General features: G+C 38.3%; 1 long non-coding RNA gene across 1 annotated transcript in view; it reads right to left on the bottom strand.

Annotated features, from left to right (window-relative positions):
- Positions 1-19,694, bottom strand: part of LOC113746592 (uncharacterized) — a 126,918-nt gene that overhangs the window by 47,180 nt on the left and 60,044 nt on the right. The window contains exon 2 of the long non-coding RNA XR_003462972.1: positions 18,519-18,569. This is a non-coding gene — a long non-coding RNA (uncharacterized LOC113746592). The remainder of the gene's footprint in view (positions 1-18,518; positions 18,570-19,694) is intronic.

The raw sequence follows: 19,694 nt of genomic DNA on the forward strand, positions 1-19,694 counted from the left end.
TGAAATGTCTCCAGTAAAGTGTGTGTGTGTGTGTGTGTGTGTGTGTGGCTACTTTGTGGTATATTTGTCCACTGTCCACTGAATATGCTGCTCATTCTGTTGATTTTGTTGAGAGAATGCTTAAAGCACCAAACCTGGCTGTTATGTTGAAGGTGATGATGGATTCGATGTAACACCTGTAAAAAACTAGGAAAAGTGTCTGGCAGACCCAGAGTTCACTCAGAAAGAAAAGGCATTGCTGCCATTTGTAAAAGATGATTTCACTGCTGGGTTAGACAGTGAGTTTGCAGACAGCGGCAGTGCAGAGACATTTGTATGCCCTCAGTCTCTATGGCCTGACCTAACCCTAACCTCCACTGTAGCGATGGTGAACTGTCCATGATGGAAATCAATGACCAGACCTTTGGTCTTGGAGGAACTGAGGTCAAGGCAATTCCTTCTACACCACTCTGACAATAGGCCTCATTCACAAGCAGTGCAATTGTATGGCAATGGGGAACAGAGTTGTTAAGATGCACGCAGTTAGTCGGTGGTGCAAAATCAGCTCTGCTGAAACAAACTTCAACTGGTGTCCTTTTAGATCTGTCCAGTGGGTTGTTTTGATATTATATTTGCTGTTGAGGGATTAAGGAATTCAGTATGGTCAGTAAAGTCTCATATTTGATTGTTAAATCAATCTTGTAATTATTTAATTACTAAAAGTCATCTTTAATCAAGAATTTAATGGACAGTTCAATGTTTTTTTAAGCGAGGTTGTATGAGGTGTGTCAGTGTGTTACCTCCTGTAGACTTTGGTCAGTTTAGAGAAGCAGCCCCAGCAGGGATGTAGAGCAAAGAACTGGTGTGGACAGACTCAGCAGAGAAATGTGTTTTATCCACGTAGTCATTGATGCTACATTGTCTCAACCGTAACATTTTCTGTATCACTTTGCCTAAGCCTAACCACACTGTGCCATGCACGTGCATCATGGCACAGTGTAACACTACAGATCTGACAACAAGGTAGAGAGAGAATATGCTTGCTATAGCGTACACTGACTGCTTTTCCAAGTGTGCCGGCCACAGTCTACTATAGGTAAAACACTGACTACAACACACCACTCAAAAAAAAAAAAAAAAAAAAACAAACTATCTCTTTAATGCATAGGCCCATGTCCCACATTGTGATGTTGTCAGTCTGTACATATATGGTGAATCTGCAGATGTGACACGACTGTTGAAATCCAGGGGTATTTTCATCTACTATTACTGTAACCACATGAGGCCAATCAGCACTTGTGGCCATGACTGTTCTTCTGCGACTGTGACAAGCTCAGGAGAACCTGATTAGCTTTATATTGGCTCCTTCTTCTTTGATTGAAGCAGTAATCTACCGTAAGGAAAACAAGGTTTGATGGTAGTTCATGAATCTATTCAGAAGTTTCTGGTGATATCAAATAAACAATTCAATAAAATATGATAGCAGATATATATACCATACAATATGAAGCAATCACCAGTGTTTACAGCAGTATATCATGTGTTGTATATTATATATGATATATTGTATATCACTAAATCTTACATATCTCAGTTCTATCTAAAGCTCTCTGTGTGGGAAAGTCATTGGCTTGTTTTGTCTTTTAAACAGCTCAGTATCTTTTGAGCCCAACCAACCCGAAACCAGTTTATACAGAAACGTTTGATTGATAACAAACACCAGAACAATGTATTTAGAACTCCAGGCTAAAGAGAGATTATGGAGCAGACATATTGAAAATTATTCTTCATCAAATTATTTCATCATCTGGATTCTGAATGGTGGTAATAGTAGAGGAGGAGAAGAAACAAGAGGGTCAACTAAATACAGTATAAGATGGCCTAATGATCAAAAGAACTGGTCTAAAACAAAGCAGGCATCTGCAGAAGGAGTTCATGTTGACATTTCACCAAAGGACAGCAACTGTCAGTCATCTGTTGGCTGGTTTAAACCTGATCCAATCACTTTGTAATTAATTTGTCTACGTCCACTGGCGTGAACCCAATCCAAGAAGATGTTGAATGAGCCTCATCTCACGAAAAAGAGTAAAGATACATCTGTGGGTTGGAGGTGTGAGGCTCGGTATATTGTTGTGATATTGCAAGAACTAATGCACCACCACACTTATTAAATCAAAGTAATGCAATGTTTCCACCAATAGAAAGTTAGCTTTAAGAGTCAAACAAGATTAAACATGTGTTATTTTAAACTGAAAATCAAAAATCCACTATATAATTTTCTGATCTTCAGCCAGTAGTATCTCATCACTTGTGCAATAATGGAAGCCCTTTGGCATTTTGTTGAGCGCTTTAAATCTATTACATTTTTAGGGACACAGATTCTGAAATGGAAGCTTGGAGTCAGCAAAACTCCTTTATTACATCAGCAGTGAAAAGGATGGAATACAGAGCTCCAGAATGATGGTAACAGAGGAAGAAAGACAGAGATGGCAAAAGGAATAGGATATTAGAGGGGAGGGAGGAGAAAGAAAGAGTGCATGAGAGGTATGGATTATGGATTTCCAAAAGAGGAAAAATGAAATATTACTGAAAACCAGCTGTGCTGCAACTCCAACTCGCTGAGTTGACATACACGGAATCTTAAATTCATCTATCATCATCATCTAAGTAGTCAGTTCACCGCAGATCATCCCCAACCTATCCTCTTCCCATCGCTCTGGATTTGTCTAAACTTTGTCTAATTTGTCATATTATGTGGATTTGGAAGATCTGTCTTTATTTCTCTTCTTCATCCTGACATCTGAGAGAAACTTTGTCAATCTTTGTCAACTTTGTGTATCACTGTTTGTGACCAGGTGTGTATGTGTGTGTGTCTGAGAGAGTTTAAACTAAGCCCTATTGATATAATTGTTTGCTGAGTCAGCTCTGAGCCAGCAGAACGACACACATACACACACGCATACACATACATAGAGACACACACTGTAAAAACAGAATGATTTCTTCCATCTTGAAAAAAACATGAGCAAATTTAGAGAACATACAAACTGTTTCAGGACTTGAATGAACGCACAATCACATGTCAGTCTTGCATGAATACATATATATGGGGATACAGTGTAATGAACTACTGTACTCAAGTGTTACTGCCAATGACAGAAGCTGTCAGGATGTCAGCTCTGGTGCTGGGAATTGAGGCAAGTCTGGAAGTGCTAAAAACTGTGATTCCTTGAGCGGCCACTTGAGACAGGCTGCAGAAGTGAGTCAATCTTCATAAGCAGCTGTATTAAATTTCCCAGCCGAAATAAACTTGTTTTCAGCCTGGTTCAGGCAACGGTTTTGCAGTCTATAGCTAATTTCACTGTTAGTGACAACTGTGAGGGGGGTGAATCTTTTTATTTATTTATTTATTTTTTACTCACACATTTAAATGATATTCAAAGCAAATCAAATCAAATCAAATCAATTTTATTTGTATAGCCCAAAGTCACAAAGTACATTTGCCTCAGAGGGCTTTACAATCTGTACAGGGAGTGACACCCTCTGTCCTTAGACCCTCGGTTCGAGTGAGGAAAAACTTGCCCACAAAAAAACCTTTAACGGGGAAAAAAGGTGGAAGAAACCTCAGGAAGAGCCACAGAGGAGGGATCCCTCTCCCAGGACGGACAGACGTGCAATAGATGTTACGTGTACAGGACAAATCAACACAAACATACTGTACAATTACAATGAATGATAAAATGACAATGAATTACAATGAATGATAAAATGACAATGAATTACAATGAATGATAAAATGATTACAGTAGCAGATATGGTAGCAATAATGACAGTAATAATTAGTATTAAGACTCAAAGTTACACATAATTAACAGCGTTGCCACCTGAATAGCAGGTAAGTGCCATTAAAGATGGTCTGAACATCAGAATAAGCAGTACATCCAGCATGGCGGCGGCCAGCTTCGCATACTTTCGGCTTCAAAACAGCATTTCAGAAACCTACAGGTGACGCCACTCAGGCTCTGTCCATTCTTTATACTGTCATTGGGTTACCACCAACATGGGCATTTTAAAAATAGTAGGCATCCATTTTGTTCTGACACTCATATCGCTAATGGAGACTTTTCATGCCACAATTGGAACTATATAGACATACTCTCTGAGACATTAAAATTTGATGAAGAAAATACATCCTGATATATAGAAAACTTGAAGCCAAGTAGTGTCCGTCTGGGCCCAACCTCTAACCCCTATTGGGTTGGTCCTTGATCAAGGTAATACACACTGGGGGCAGTGTAGACTTGCTAATTGAGTATTTAAACAACCTCTAGGAATCACTCCAACCCCATTGTTAAGGTTTTTTAAACCGTTCTCCCATGCAAAATGTGTATTCTTGCTCTTTTGTCTGCTTGGCTCCAATCTCCAGGCCTAATGTAAATGCTCCTCTATCCTTTGTCACCTACCCCCTCCTTTGTTGCCCAGCCCCTTACCTACCTCACCTTTTGTTCCATCCCTATTTACGTATTGTGCAACCATGACTGTTTTCTGTATAAAAGTGTTGCCCTTCCTTTTCTCTGGATCAACTCACTGGCTCAGGTTCTGTGACCATTAGTTCACCGGTTCATCATATCATGTTATATATATATCATAAGTGTAAATAAATCAGTAATCTTTTATGATTATTTTGACACTTTTATAGTCATCCAAGACTTCAATTTGCTATCTATAAATCTAGTTTAAAATAAGTTCAGGTTGATTGTTGGAAAATCAAAACACAGACTTGATCTAAGGCCTTGAATCTAATATCTTCTACACCCGGGACATACTTTGAATTATCAATGGCGTCTGAGCTAAACCTCGTCCGACCGATCTCAGATATTTGAGATTATATTCACCACTAAATATTTGGTCTGTCTCAGGTTATTGGCTGTCTCACACTGTGGCCTTTACTCAGCTCATCACAGTGTGTGTCGACATATCTTTAGACAAACACACTCCTAATAACTCAGTGAGCACTACAGGAAAGGCTTGATATTAAAACCAGTTTGAAAGGAGTCGTGCTAATGTCGCATACGCACACACATTTTTTAAATCTTTTTGGAATACAATGACCTCAAACTTCGCACCCAGTCTGAAACGCAAACTGATAATGTTGTCTCAAAATCTGAGACGCAAGACCATGTGTCATGATCATGTCATAAAAGTGATAAAGACATGCTCTATTTATGTCTTTATTCTCTTTAAACATAAACATATCTACAGGCCAGTCCAATTTGTCCCTTGCATCGTGCTATTGGCAGCTATGGAGCAGAATGCCATTAATGGGGCTTGGCCCAATTACTGAGGCATGCACCCTCTGCTGTGCCTGAAGTTGAATTGTGATAATGAACTAGAAAAATTTCTAAAGAAATTTGGAGTGTGCCTGACTCTGGCCCTGTCACCCCCATACATAATTATTGACACTGCTCAGCAAATTCAGTATTAATACAACAAACTGTGTCATCATTGCCTTTTTAATTGGCTCTTATTTTGAAGGGACTCTTGTTTTGAAAGACATTTGTCTTGTCTGTGTGTGTGTGCGCATGCTCCTGTGGTCTTGTGTCTGTTAATGAGAGTTTTACAAAGTGTTTTATTTTGAAAGACTTTTGTCTTGTTTGTGTGTGTGTGTGTGTGTGTGTGTGTGTGTGTGTGTGTCTGTCTGTCTGTGTGTGGTGTGTGTGTCTGTCTGTCTCTCTATCTATGTGTCTGTGTTTGTGTCTGCGAGAGAGAAGGATAAAATGGCCGACATTAAAAATGTAGTCTTGATAGTCATTGATATCATACAGAGACTTTAAAAAAGTTAGTCAAAGGCAGGGTTGAGGTTGCCAAGCAACCAGGGTCAGCTGCAGGCCAGAGTAATTAGGCACAGGTGCTGCATGCACTCAATGTCTCTCCCCTGACACACTCAAAAAATCTCTAAATGAAGCCCCTCAAAGGTGGCCAACAATGCCCAAAAAGGTGTGCTGCAAACCAAAAGCCGAAATGACCGTCAGCATCCTCATCTTGTGGACAATTCCCTTGCTGATTGCAAAAATTGTATAAACTTCGGCCTTGGGAGTGAGAGAAAGCACAGGTGCTCCCTGCTCCTTTTGGAAATTTCTCTTCTCAAATTAACATGGGAGTAGATTGGGCAGGAGATTTGTGTTGCTGGCGCATCTTTGTGTGTGACCCCAAAACTTTGAAACTGACAGCTTCAGCAGTGTTATCACTGCGACCGCCTTGGATTTTCCTACGTTTTGAGTGGTAATCATGTCTGTAGAGTGACATTTGCGGCCTCAATCGCAGTTTACAAATTTATTTTTCAAGAAATGTTTCTCTCCCTCTCGACTCTAGCGATGATGTCACGCTCTCGAACATTATTCCAATACACACCCATGAATTTTTTTTGCCATGGTTTTTGGTGATCTATCGGCAAACCATTTGGCGAAAAGTCAGAGCAGTCGATTCCCGGCCGAGCCACACATTTTGATAAACGATAAAAACTGCGGGTGTAATAATAATAATAATAATAATAATAATAATAATAATAAGCTTTTTTTGGGGGGTCTTTGTCAAGAGTCAAGTAAATCATGCCATAGGTGGCTCATTCAGGTCCATACTTTGAGTGTGAGCTCATTTAATTTCAAGACTTCAGATGATTCAAGGTCAAACAAAAACTGCAATACTGAACAAGGGCCTCTTTGTGCATCTCCCAGCAATGCACAGCTGAATCATCTGCTTCACAGTTCAAGGACTGCAAACAAGAACTGAAGCCCACTGACTGCTTTGTAGTCTTTAATAGTCAAGAGATAAACCTTCAGAGCCAAAATGGGACAAGCAGGTGAGAAAAGCGTGTGGTTCCATTTGTAGCCATCCTACAATATGTCCACATTTGTTTTCAGACAGTAGTTTGTATGGCTGCAGTCAATCGAAGAAAATCTTGGTCAACTAAAATTCTACTGTCTATTTAGTTAGTTAGTCAATATCAAAACATCAGTCCAACATTAACCCAATCTGTGGGAGTCACGTAGTCGTGCAACGTGTTAAAGCCAGGTTCAGCAGGCAAAATAACAAAATTAACACTACCACTCAATCAGTTTCATGAGTCGTCACTTGGAATGCTTTTCAATTAACTGCCTTGCCAAGAGTTGATTAGTGGAATTTCTTACCTTCTTAGTGTGTTTGAGACCATCAATCTACAGTATATTATCTCTATAATATGCTTAACTAAGTAAAGAGAAACATCCCATTGTTACTTTAAGACATAAAGGTATCTGATACTCCCACCCCTTAAAATAAGAAGCCTGAGCAGGTTGAACACACTTTTAGATCGAGACACAGTGAAAACAGTATTGTCAAAATGTTTGTCTAGTATTGAATGCTGCAAGTCAACCAGTAGTCGTTTCTTGCCTCCAAAGAATGTTGGCATTCCATGTGAGGCCATCACAAGCTCCATTTTTAATTTGATTCTTTGTTTTCTTTTGGGCTTAACTGGTTGTTTTGTTTAATGTGCCCCATAAAAAGTCACTATTTGAATATGACTTATATCACATTTATGAACATTTATCTTGTGGTGGTAAATTTGTTATAGTTGCCTAACAGACCTGCAGTACTTTGTCATGTATTGCGTCTTTTATTTGTTAGCTAATGGTAACAATAAACAGAGCTAATATACGGATGCCCATTGTTTGATTTTCAAATATACTGTTGTACATGTTGTAGTTTTTTGTTAAGAAGCAGGCAAGCAGTGTCCATAGATGGTGAGATGTTTGCCATGGAGGCCATGTCTGGCTATGTACAGATAAATACGTCCATTCTGCAAGAGGGTGAGGAGCAGAATTGTCTGTCCTCTCCAAAGTGTATTAAGCTAAACGAAAGCAAAACCTTTTTTTTTTTTTTTTCCCAGAAATACTTCTGAACTAAATAACTATGGATAATAGGCACGACTGCTAACGGCTACACCAGTAAACATTTTTGTGTTCCGAACATTAAATGTTGACTTCAATGTGGTTTTTGAAAGTGAATGAGACAGCAAACTGATGGGCAGTCAACAATGAGTGAAAAAGGAAGACAGAAAATGAAAAGAATAGGGGGAGTACAAAGAGAATGACAGCATGACAAATTGTTTTCGTCTTGGCTGCCCTCTCAGGTTATACGTTTGGTCCTGTCCTCTCACTTTCTTTTACTTATTCGCCTCTTGTTTTCCCCTGCTATTCTTTCTCTGTCTCTTCTCCATTTATCACAACTCATGACAATTGGTCCATTTCAAATACAAAAAAACTACATTTTTGATTGACCTGAATCTTAACAATACCAACAAAGTGGTTTACAAGGCATAGCAGTTACGGATGTAGTGTGCAATAAAGTGTGAAGTCTTTAGAGCCAATCTTTATGGTATATGTCAGTGTATGAGGAAAGAGTCTTATGATAAACAAAAGGTCTTTCTTTAAATTTCATAATTGCTGTATAATTAGCTTTTGGTCAGATCACTGACGACAATATACTATGAAAAAACCACCAGAAAGGAAAAAAGCAAAAAAAAAAAAAAAGCAATTACCAGTTCTCTGCAGGTTTAACAATTTCCACTAGAAACACACTAAAATACAACAAAGAGGGAAGAAAAAACGGTGACAAACAATTCCATTCACCACAAATGAATTCTATTCACACTGACTTTTTCAAATTCAAAAGGCACAGTGTGTTTGCCGCTGCAAACCGTGATTGTAGTGATCAGAGCACAAACGGCAAATTGTAGAAATTAATTCCAAAAAGGCTGGTGGACAAAATGAATCCATTCAGTTTATGCATGAAGTCTGAGGACAAATAAAACTGGGACTTGAACCAGTGACCTTGAAATTAGACAGACATACTAACTATCAGGTCAGTGGTCCCTGGACAGACACAGCAGTTAGGAGGCATGGCAAAGGAAAGAGGTCTTGGTGATAAGCTATTGTATTATATATATATATATACTATTTAGATCACTTTCAGGATTTTCTCCATGGCTTTATGTTTTTATGAGTTGATTTAAAAAGGAAGGATTTGAAAGATTTGAGCCCCCAGTACTCAGCTTGAGTGGTATAGATGCTTTATCCATGAAGCTAATGTCGTATCAAAAAAGCTTGCATAATGAGGAAATAGTAAAATATCTCTCAATCAACTTCATCATGATTATCTTGAGGGTATTTATTATCAACTGCATTTTTTTTTACAAAGTGAATGATCAATATCTGAACATTTTATATTGTCAAGTATTATTATTACTGTGTTTGTTTTTTAAACCTGCATAACTAAGATATATGACTTCAGAATTGTTGGCAAATACTAAAGGAAGGATTAATTTGACATGCAGTTCTTTGGACTATATTTTATTTTGAATCCTTAAAGTCGCATTGGGATTGGGGTGTGAAGAGTTTTGAATAGATAAGCTTTCATTTTCTCTAGAGGCTCTAGAAGGATTAACAAAATAACATTTATATGAACAAAAATGTGCTCATATAACAAGAAGAAATCCAAACTAGTCTTGGTGTAGTTGACAAAGAAAGATAATTTTCCTCTCTGTTAAAGTCTCTATCTGCTCTTGCTGACACTACTTTTGTCTGTCTGCCTGATTTTCAGTTCATGAAGAGAAAAAGCCCCAAAGAGGAGTGAGAGCGAAAGAATGTGTAAGTGTTTCCTTTTTTTCATTTTATTGCCACATTTCACCTTGAAATTGCACTTGGACTGTCCTTGAACATGGCCTCATCCCTTTTGATGCCTCATATGTCATCGTCAACTGAAGACAAAGAGGCTGTGGCAAGGGTTGGATGGAGTTTTTTTTTTTTTTTTTTTAAATGGGCTACCCAGAAAATCCCTTTCGATTGGGAAAACCCAAGTAACTACACAAACAAAAAAACACCGTTACTGGAGGATTCAACTTTTCAATTCAGATCTCCAGCAACATGGTCTGAATCTATATCAATCAGTGAAGCTTAATCAAAACCTGTATATTATGGATAAAGGCAAACTCAGTGAAGGGCCTCACCCACTGCATGACCTGGCCAAGTTTAATCAATATTAACAGTGTCTTGCAAAAACTCCAGAGGTCTGACAGGTCCCCACAAATGTATCTATTTCCAACAGAAAATTTGTTATCAACAGTAGATGCCCAAAAGTTCAAGGGGATATTTTCTACTGGTGAAATATCAGCATTGAACATGGAACACAAAGAGAAGAAATATTGGCAAAAAATTGACAAAGTCCTCCGCACAATATTGTTTCTCTGTCAGGGTCTAATGTTCTTGACCAACTTGATCCACCTTTGAAGATGAGGTCATTATGTGAATATAGCATAATAACTGTTATTATGCTATATTCTGTTTTTTGTTTTTGTTTTGTTTGTTTTTTACCATCGGTGCTAGTATCTAGCTGAGCTATACCACCTAAACACAGCTGCTGACTCTAGATGACTCTATGTCACTTCCTCCTTTGACACCCACAGACAAGACCCATAATCCATTGTTGTTATCTATTTTTCATAAAATACAATAAAGTTATGATTTGACTATAGACTGTTGGTAGGAGATGCCCCGCCTATCCTTCTCCCTGTAAGTGGTGTTATAATAATAGTTTTTTTTTTTTTCACCACATTTCCACAGGAAGTTACTTTGAAAGATAACTCTTTCTTTTTATTATTATGCAGGTAAATAGTGTATGGATCATTGTATATTATAATGTGGATTATCCAAAGAAACAAGGACATACTGCTGTTCAGTTGATCCTTTGAGAGCACCACAAACAGAATTATAGTCACCTCACCTGTGCTGGGTGCTTTTATAGTCAAAAATGCATCAACATCAGTTTGATATTTAAAATGTAGAAGTCCTCCATTATTGGGGATAATTTCTGCAGTGATAATACACCAGAATGTTGGTAAAAAAAAAAATCAAAATTAACCAACTAACTCTGAAATCATCCTTCACCATCTATGTGAGGCTGTCTCAGCAAATTTGGACATCTGACAGCGAGCACTGTGGCATTCACATCATGTCAACACTGGTGACTCTGCGTGTATTTGCTCGATGTGTTTGACAACCTCTCCTTTAAACAGGCATAAGTCATAATCAAGCATCCCTTTATTTTCCTTTGGGGTGATATTGTTTCTCAAACACAAACAACAGCAGGTCTAACTGTGCGGCACTATGGCCAAAGCAAAAACAAGATATTTCTGTTTTAATTAGAGCGAGCATTTTTGGCTAAGGAAGACTGGTTTGGAAAATAGTGGTAGGTTTATGGGGTGGACACAATGACATGAACACCTGTGCAGAATAATGCAATCGGATGCAATAACCATGCAATAAACATTGCCTTTACAACGATATATCAAGTTCATGTTTAATGTTCAAGATAAAATGAGTAAATAGAAGAAGAGCTGCAAGAAAAGAAGAATAAATGAATGTGAAGAGAGAAAACACAAGAGTTCAAAAAGAGGTTACAAGAATCATGGAGAGGAACGCAAAACAAAACAGCAAAGTAAAGTGAAGACGGGTGCTGAAAATAAGGATGAATAAAAGATGGAAGATGAAAAGGTTGAATGAAGTGGAACAGGAAGGCGGAGTGAGAGAAGACATATCCAGAAATAAGACAGGACTAAAAGCATATATTAGAAATGTAAGATAAGGTAATGTGAGATGAAGAGAAGATCAGAACATGTGACAGGACACAAGAGAAAGACTGTAGGTGAAGGGAGAATGAAATAAGAAAAGAAAAGAGGAATGAAGAGTAAGCAAGGAGAGGAGGGGTGGGGAGGCTGTGGAGCATGGGTAATGTGTGTGTGTGTGTGTGTGTGAGAGAGAGAGAGAGAGAGAGAGAGAGAGAGAGAGAGAGAGCAGAAGGCTTGTAAATGTTGGATGAGAGAAGTATACATGGCACTGTGACTCACTGGAGCTGCCCTAGCACTTGTGAGGGCAAGCGCTTCTCTCTCTATCTCTCTCACTCACTCACACACACACACACACACACACACACACACACACACACACACACCCACACAACACACACACACACACACACACTTGAACTTCTTTTTATGGAAAATATTCAATATTAAATTAATAAAGAAGTCATTATGAATATTTAGAAGAGGCTTTTCTATACAAATACATTTCCAATACAACCTTACTCTGTCAGGAAATGATTAGTATTATTGTTTTTTTTTCCTTTTGACTAGACATTCGTGTCCTTTGCCGTAACCCATCGGCTTGACCTCATGTTGTATTCTTCATGTCAAAAAGGAAAGTTTGATTAACAATGAGTTGAGTTCAATAAAAGAAAGTAATATTATTACTAGATTATGCAATAATATAAAGAATAAATAATCATAAATAATAATAATATAATAATCATACATAATAACACGTCGTACATGCATCCTCACTCCTATCACTGCAGCAAATAAATATATTACTGTATTTATGATTTGTTTAGCCTATTATTTGTTCATTTATTTCATGATGTCTTATTTTCTGTCATTTATTTAATATTTAAAATGTATTTTAAAAAAAAACATTACTTTATCTGATATATCACATTAATCTTACAATGGTTACCTATTAATATAATTAGAATGACATACTTAACACTAATATACTGTGTATCACGCACATTATGCTGCAGAAACAGGTCACTACACATTGTGTCTCAATCCATTCACATGACCCTGCTGACGTTTGATTAAGACAAACACAGTCAGGTCTGCAAAGCTCCATACACACTAATCTTCTGAAAGAGTGAGTTTCTCTGTAAGTGCAGTTTTGATTTATCTTAGAGATGTAAATGAAGCGTGAGCATCATGAGCTAACAGAAACACTGAACACACAGGAGGATACATTTTTAGTGATGTGTCTTAAATTATTGAGTCATTAATGATGAAACAAGTTGTAACTAATGAATACTTCATCGTTTTGATATCTGGGAGGCTACATTTTTACCACCACAGTCATTTGCATATGGCCCCTAAATGTGAATATGCAAAGACCCCTCCCTTCCCAGAGTGAAGGAGAAACTACAGTACCCTTAAAAAGAGACGTGTTTAGTTTGTCAGCCCAGGGTGCTGTTGACACGTGCTACTACAGCATGGTGGACTCACGGCATCTGTAGTTAGAAAAGGCTTATTTTAAAGACATTAAACAATTCTTATTTCCAGGTGATTATACATTCAAATTATGAATATTACACCCTGTGCCCTAAATTTGGCACACTGGACATTTAAAGTGGAGTTCTGAAGTCAGTTTATGAATCATGTGAGTTTGCTGCACATATAAACACGCAGTGTGACATGTCTCCTTCTTCCTCCCCCACTCTCTTGTGAACGCAGCGCACCAGACAAGTATAGTGCTGTTGGGCAGGTAAAATATTGATGAGTGTTTTAACCTCTGGCTGACCCCAGTGCAGCATTTACAAGTGGCTTCTTGGAAAGTTCCCAGGGAGGTGGAAAGACGTTGGCTGATATACTTTAAAGAGAGCGGGTGAGAGATTCCGTATATGTTGAATATGTTAGTGGGAAGATTGTGATTGAAGCATAGGCATGTTATATAAAAGTAAAGTGATCCTTAGACTGTGCAAGGATACAGGACGTCACAAATGCACACGTCTATATAGTCATACATGTGTGAGCACTGTCTCTTGCGTGTATCCATCCATTTTTATCTGTGCATGTGTTCTGCATGTGTGCCTGCCTTAATTTCAGCCAGCCAAGCGTAGCTGTCAGTGCACTAAGTGCCTCTTAGCTTTTTTTTGTTCTGCTGTTTTCTGTCTTTGGTTTCAATTTTTCCTCCCCGTTTTTCATTCCCTTGTCAGTATCTCTCATGTCTTGCCCGCTGATGTTACTGTTCTATTGACAGGTCATAATTTTACACCCCAGCAGTTGTTTATGTGCTATTTACAAGATTGAGTAATAGCTGGGGAAGAGAAAGGTTCCCTAACAGCTTAATTACGTCCTCTGTCACATTGTTTAAGGAAAATAAACCAAACAGTGTCTTCCTCTTCACTTGATTTTTTTTCTTTTCTTCCGTGTGCCCTGTTATCGTTCAACTATATGTTTTGTTCACGCTGAATTATCTTTGCCAACACAGGAACGTGCAGAGCAATAAAACATACCTGACATTGTCTCCTTGAAACAAGAAGGTTTTTTTGGAACAATAGCTCTCACCTTTCTCAGTATAAGTTATATGTTCTAAAAGTATTCTGATTCTTGGTTAATAAATGGTTGTGTTGTTCGGTTTGCCACTTTTAAGTTATGTTTACATCAGAAGTGATTCATGGTACAGCTGTTTCTAGGCAACATGAAGGGACAAAATTATCCCTTTCCAGCTCTTACTCTACAGTATGCAGACACCGGAACAAAATGACTGTAGATAAGTAGGCATATTGTCCTGATTCTCCTTTCATTATTAACTTTACTCCAACTCCCATGCCACCTCTGCATGCACACGCTTTCTTTTGTCATCACAACCAGTCTTGTATTGTCAGCCACTGGAAGCTGCCCAGTTTGAATAGAGTTTTACTTTACAGAGTTTTACTGGAGCAGTCGCTAGTAGGTGATTTATGTATGTAACTACTTGTTCAATCAGTCAGTATGGTATATGTATGTATGTATGTATGTATGTATGTATGTATGTATGTATGTATGTATGTATAAAGCGCTCAAAGCTTAAGTTTGCTCATAAATCTGTTAAATGATCATAATTAGGGATGCACCGAAAATTCAGCCACCAAAAATTTTCGGCCGAAAATGGCCCAAAAGTGCACTTCGGCTTTCGGTGAAGTGGCCGAATACTAAGGCCGAATAGTGGCGTGACGCAATTGATGCAATGAAACAACGTGCGCGGTGATCTGGCCAGGGTTGCTGATTCTTTGCTGATTCTTTTCTCATTCACACACAATAAACCCACGATGCAGGATATAGGAAAAACACAGGCAAGAAATACATCATACACTGCTCTTTAGAGGAGCTATATACTTCTCTCTAAACTACGGCGTCTCACACATGCCAGGTGCGTTCAAGACCGTCGGAATGACTATGATGTGTTCATGAACGTGGGAAAAATGGAAATTCACTGGAAATATAATAAAACTAAATAGTATTTCTTTCAAGAACAAATTAACAGTGATTAAAACAACATGGGCTTTCTAACAGTACAAATGAAATAATAATTATACTAACTGGAAATTCTACTGGAATATTTGAAGGATATTACATAAACATTTACTTTCTTTAAAAAAACATGTCTACAAATTTATTCTAGGCTATTTATGCAATAGTAAAAAAAATAGTGAAAAATTTAACAACCACATTTCATATTCGGTTTCGGTATTCGGCCAACCATTTAATTTTTATTCGGTTTCGGTTTCGGCCGAAAATTTTCATTTCGGTGCATCCCTAATCATAATGAAGTTTTGCTCTTACAACCAAGAATAGAGTATGTGTACATAGCTGTACAGTTGGTTGAACTGGTAAAAAGTTGGTAAAATGGTTGCAGTTTGGTTAGGTTTTGCACCAAAATAATTAAGGCCATATCACCAATGTCTAGTAATCAATACTTCATTGTTAATAAGGCATACTGAACCTCCCACACAGCTGCAGTCAGAACCTCCAGCCCTCCCGACACCTGATCAGGATAGAATCACTACTTTGCTCAGACTGAAGAAGCCACACGTCCCAGCCACAGAGTCCATTGAGCAACACATGTCAGGAAGCAAAGTTGTCGAATGACTGCTGTGGAGTTTTTAGCATGGAGTGGAACTGCAGGGCTCTGCCACAGCAGACAGTCATATGCAAATATGTCAGACCTCAGGGCCCTCCAGTATGTGTGTGTGTGTGTGTGTTGAAAATGTCACAGGCTGAGATTGTAGTGTGCAGGCGGACCATTGACGCATGTCCAAACCTCGGCCACTGTCTCTCTCGTCTCATATACACGCACACACATGCACACACATGCACACACACACACACACAGGTCTCTGACACATCCCTGAGGCCGATCAGTCCATTGTACAGGCTCTCCAGTGAGCCATAGCTTTTACATATATTAAAATGAGCCTTGGGTACCGAGCTGCCCCTGAAGACCCGCTACTCTCAGTCCACAGTGCTCACACACACACACACACACACACACAAGCACATGCACACAAACTAAGAACACATAACACAGGCTGGAAAGCAGCAGTGTTCTATGTGTGTGAAGACAGGAATGTGGAGAAGGCAGCAGACCATATCTGAAGCAACATTGGTCTCTTCTTTTTTAACGGAAACTTTTCTAGTTCACGGGCTTCTTTAACTTTATTCACCTCTGGGAGCCACAATGAAAGAATTTAGACTTTCACTGGGACCCTGACTTAGAAAAAACATCATTACTTTTACCATGTGGGCATACTGCTAAAATCTGTCTCTGTGGGCATGTGGGCATACTGCTAAACCCTGAATACGAAGTGTTGGCAAGGTGGCATGTGGAAAGAAAGTTACAGTCAAAGAAAGTGAGACAACAGAAAACAGAATGCAAATGCATCTGACTCTGTAACCAACACTGGCTTACATCAGCTGATAAGATGGTTTTAACTGCCACAAAGTGCAGACGAAATGTCAGATATGCACAAAATGAAATGACATTTGTGGGAGAGCTTGAAGCCAGGCAGTTCACTGTATTAATTAAAGACACAATTTTAAGTTATTACTGTCACACCCTGATATTTAACTTATTACATTTACTGTAATTATCATGGATGATGATGATAAAATTATATATGGCTGCATTTTGAAATATTTGATCCAAAGTGCTTTACACTTCATCCTTTACAAGTGTTTTTTAGGACTTGATGTATACAACATTTTTGCTCAATCATTTATATCTCCATACTTTTGAATGAATACATTTCTTTCAGAAAGGAAATCCTAGAAAATAAATGATGTACCTGTAAATCCACGGGACGTTTCCTGAAAGGCACTACACAATATAGTAATGGACAAATTAGGGCCATGCTGAATTAGTACACTTCCATTTAATTAACATCAATTAGCTACTTGTATAAGCAGTCTTTTAGTCAGTGCACAGCAGGTCAGCGGAACAGAAATGATGATGAAGTAAAATATGTCTACAGTCAAGTATGCTGTTCAACAAATATGTCAAACAACATCATTCATTTTTACTGTGATTTATTTGAAGGAAATTCCTCTGAAAAATCAGCCAGCAACTAAAATTAAAATGAGTACTAATACCAAACGTCTGACAGATTTAGGAGGACAATTCCTGTGAGGAACAACAAAGGAGGTCTTGTTGAGAACTACGGACTGCTTCATATTGTGTTGGTCAAACAAGATCCATGGCCTTTGCTGTGATTTCCATTGAGGCCTAAACCTCACAAAGTCTCCATAATGCTCTAATGAATGCTCCATGTGGAAGAGCAAGAGTTCAGAAACTTTATAACTTTTACTTTAAACGTAATTTCTTCTGCTGGTATCTGACGGTTCAAACTCTGTCGGAGACTCCTGACACTTCATTACAGTTGTATAGGTGGGTCATGAATATTGGGAATGATCCCAAGTTCAACATGGGAATAAACACCATGTTGCCATCTGTGATGATATCATTCCAATGTGGTGCAACACCCATGGGTGTAGCTAAGCTTAAGAGACCATATGTGAAAGACCCATAAACCATTATTCTATCTGTAGCTGTGTTCCAAATGGATCAAATGTTAACTCAGTTATTTACAAATTAATGCTTGTTTCCATCTGCTACCATTAAGAAGAGGTCGCTACAAAAAGAACTCAAGCAGTGAAAAATAATCAGACAGCCGGAAGTAAACCAGACATTTCTGTTTGTTTCATGTATTAATATGAGGAAGGTTACATCTGTAGATCATGTAGATCATCATGTATGGATTATAGAGCCATGAGAGCCATGAGGAAACCGCTCAGTCACATGACTTCAATGTTTGCTATGTCACAACTTGTAAGTGTTTCCATCTTATCCATCTTAACAGTGTTAAGTATTATTTTTTTCTAATGTGATACTTTAAAATGCATCAAAATAGATTTCAGTCCAGCTGTGGAATAAATAAAACTCTCTGCTTGTTTCTCGAGGTGGGACAGATTATTCCATTTTTCATATAATAATACCACATGAAAAGCTTTTTGATTAGTTTGTAGAATCCATTGTTGAAGTGGTGTGCGATATGAAAGAGGATTGAAGAAAGGGCTTGAAAATGTCATTTTTCTCTTCACCACTGTGATCCAAACTGAATCTAGCTGGCCTGAACTGACCCAAAGTCACTTTCTCAGCAGCCAAAGAAAAGAAAAGTAAAGGTGAAAGTGGGAAGGATGAAACACTGACTTTTTTTTCTGCCCCACAAGAAATCCAAAATAAACAACTTAAGAAATGAATCAAATGTCAACGAACGTCCACTTTAATCGTTTTTAGTTGGTTTGTTTGTCCTCTGTGGACATCTGCAGTTAATCTCAGTTTTCAAGAAGAAATAGTACTTACCAGATGTGGCCCTGTCCAATGATAGCCTGTCTGACTGTTCCATCAAACGAGCTGAAAGTGGAAAAGGAGATATTCTATCAAAAAAACAAACAAAAAACATCTTGTCTGTTGATTGAATGAATGAATACAGAAGAAACACAAACAGGTGATCACATTATAACCAAAGTGATGAGGAGAGCGTTTGGAAATGAAGAAACATTCCCATCAATGCCTCTCATCAATAAGCATGCTTCGGTTTGAGCATGAGAAATGAAAAGCTCACCCAAGAGGAAGCACTTAGACAAAAATGGTTCATCATCATTTATCCGTCCACGACTGGAAAGTTACACAATCAGAAAATACATGTGATCCAGAAGACAACTTGAAAACACACTGTAGACTCACTGTAAGTACAGCATTGGACACCTACACCACTGACACTACAGGACTTCATCACAGACATGGAGGCCGCCATGTAAAGAATCATCTAAAAAAAAAAAAAAACACAAACTATACCTCGGAGACTTGACATGAGGCTACTGAGACAGTAATTATTACATATTCTGTGAAGAATTTATTAATAATTGATTGTCTTTACTGTCAAAAGACATTTAATTACTACTGAACCATGACATAAACACATTTGGCTTGGAAGTAGATTTACTGTATCAAAGTCATCATTTATTTCAGAAGAAGAAATGATGACAGGCACTCATGGATCAGCAATAGATGACACATCATTCTTTAGAGTGTTAGGCTGTGGGTTTCAGCTCATTTACATAGCATTCGAACATGCATGCAGACGTGTGAATGTACACATCTGCACCTCTGAAGCACTTTTTAAATGACTGAATGAAGACGGAAAACTACTGAGTATGGTGTTTATTCATAATTCACACTGTGAGGTCACACTATCTAGTCCCTTGCTCCCCCCTCCTGTAAACTCTGCATTCCTTTGGCACACAGAGAGGGCAATCAAAGTGCAACACAGTTGCTCCAAAGTGCTTCCAACTGGAATCCATGAAGTATGTAGAGAGAAAGAGATGTAGAGATGAGGGAATGAAAGAGGGAGAGGTCTGCCTGTGTTATGGGCTGATGGAGGTCAGAAGGCTGTCATTGCCAAAAGCTGCTAATGGAATGTACACTATCTGAACATAGCACATCGTAGCGCCTGTCAAAGTGGGGAAAACTAAACAG

Source organism: Larimichthys crocea, chromosome X, assembly GCF_000972845.2.
Source record: "Larimichthys crocea isolate SSNF chromosome X, L_crocea_2.0, whole genome shotgun sequence".
Taxonomy (NCBI): domain Eukaryota; kingdom Metazoa; phylum Chordata; class Actinopteri; family Sciaenidae; genus Larimichthys; species Larimichthys crocea.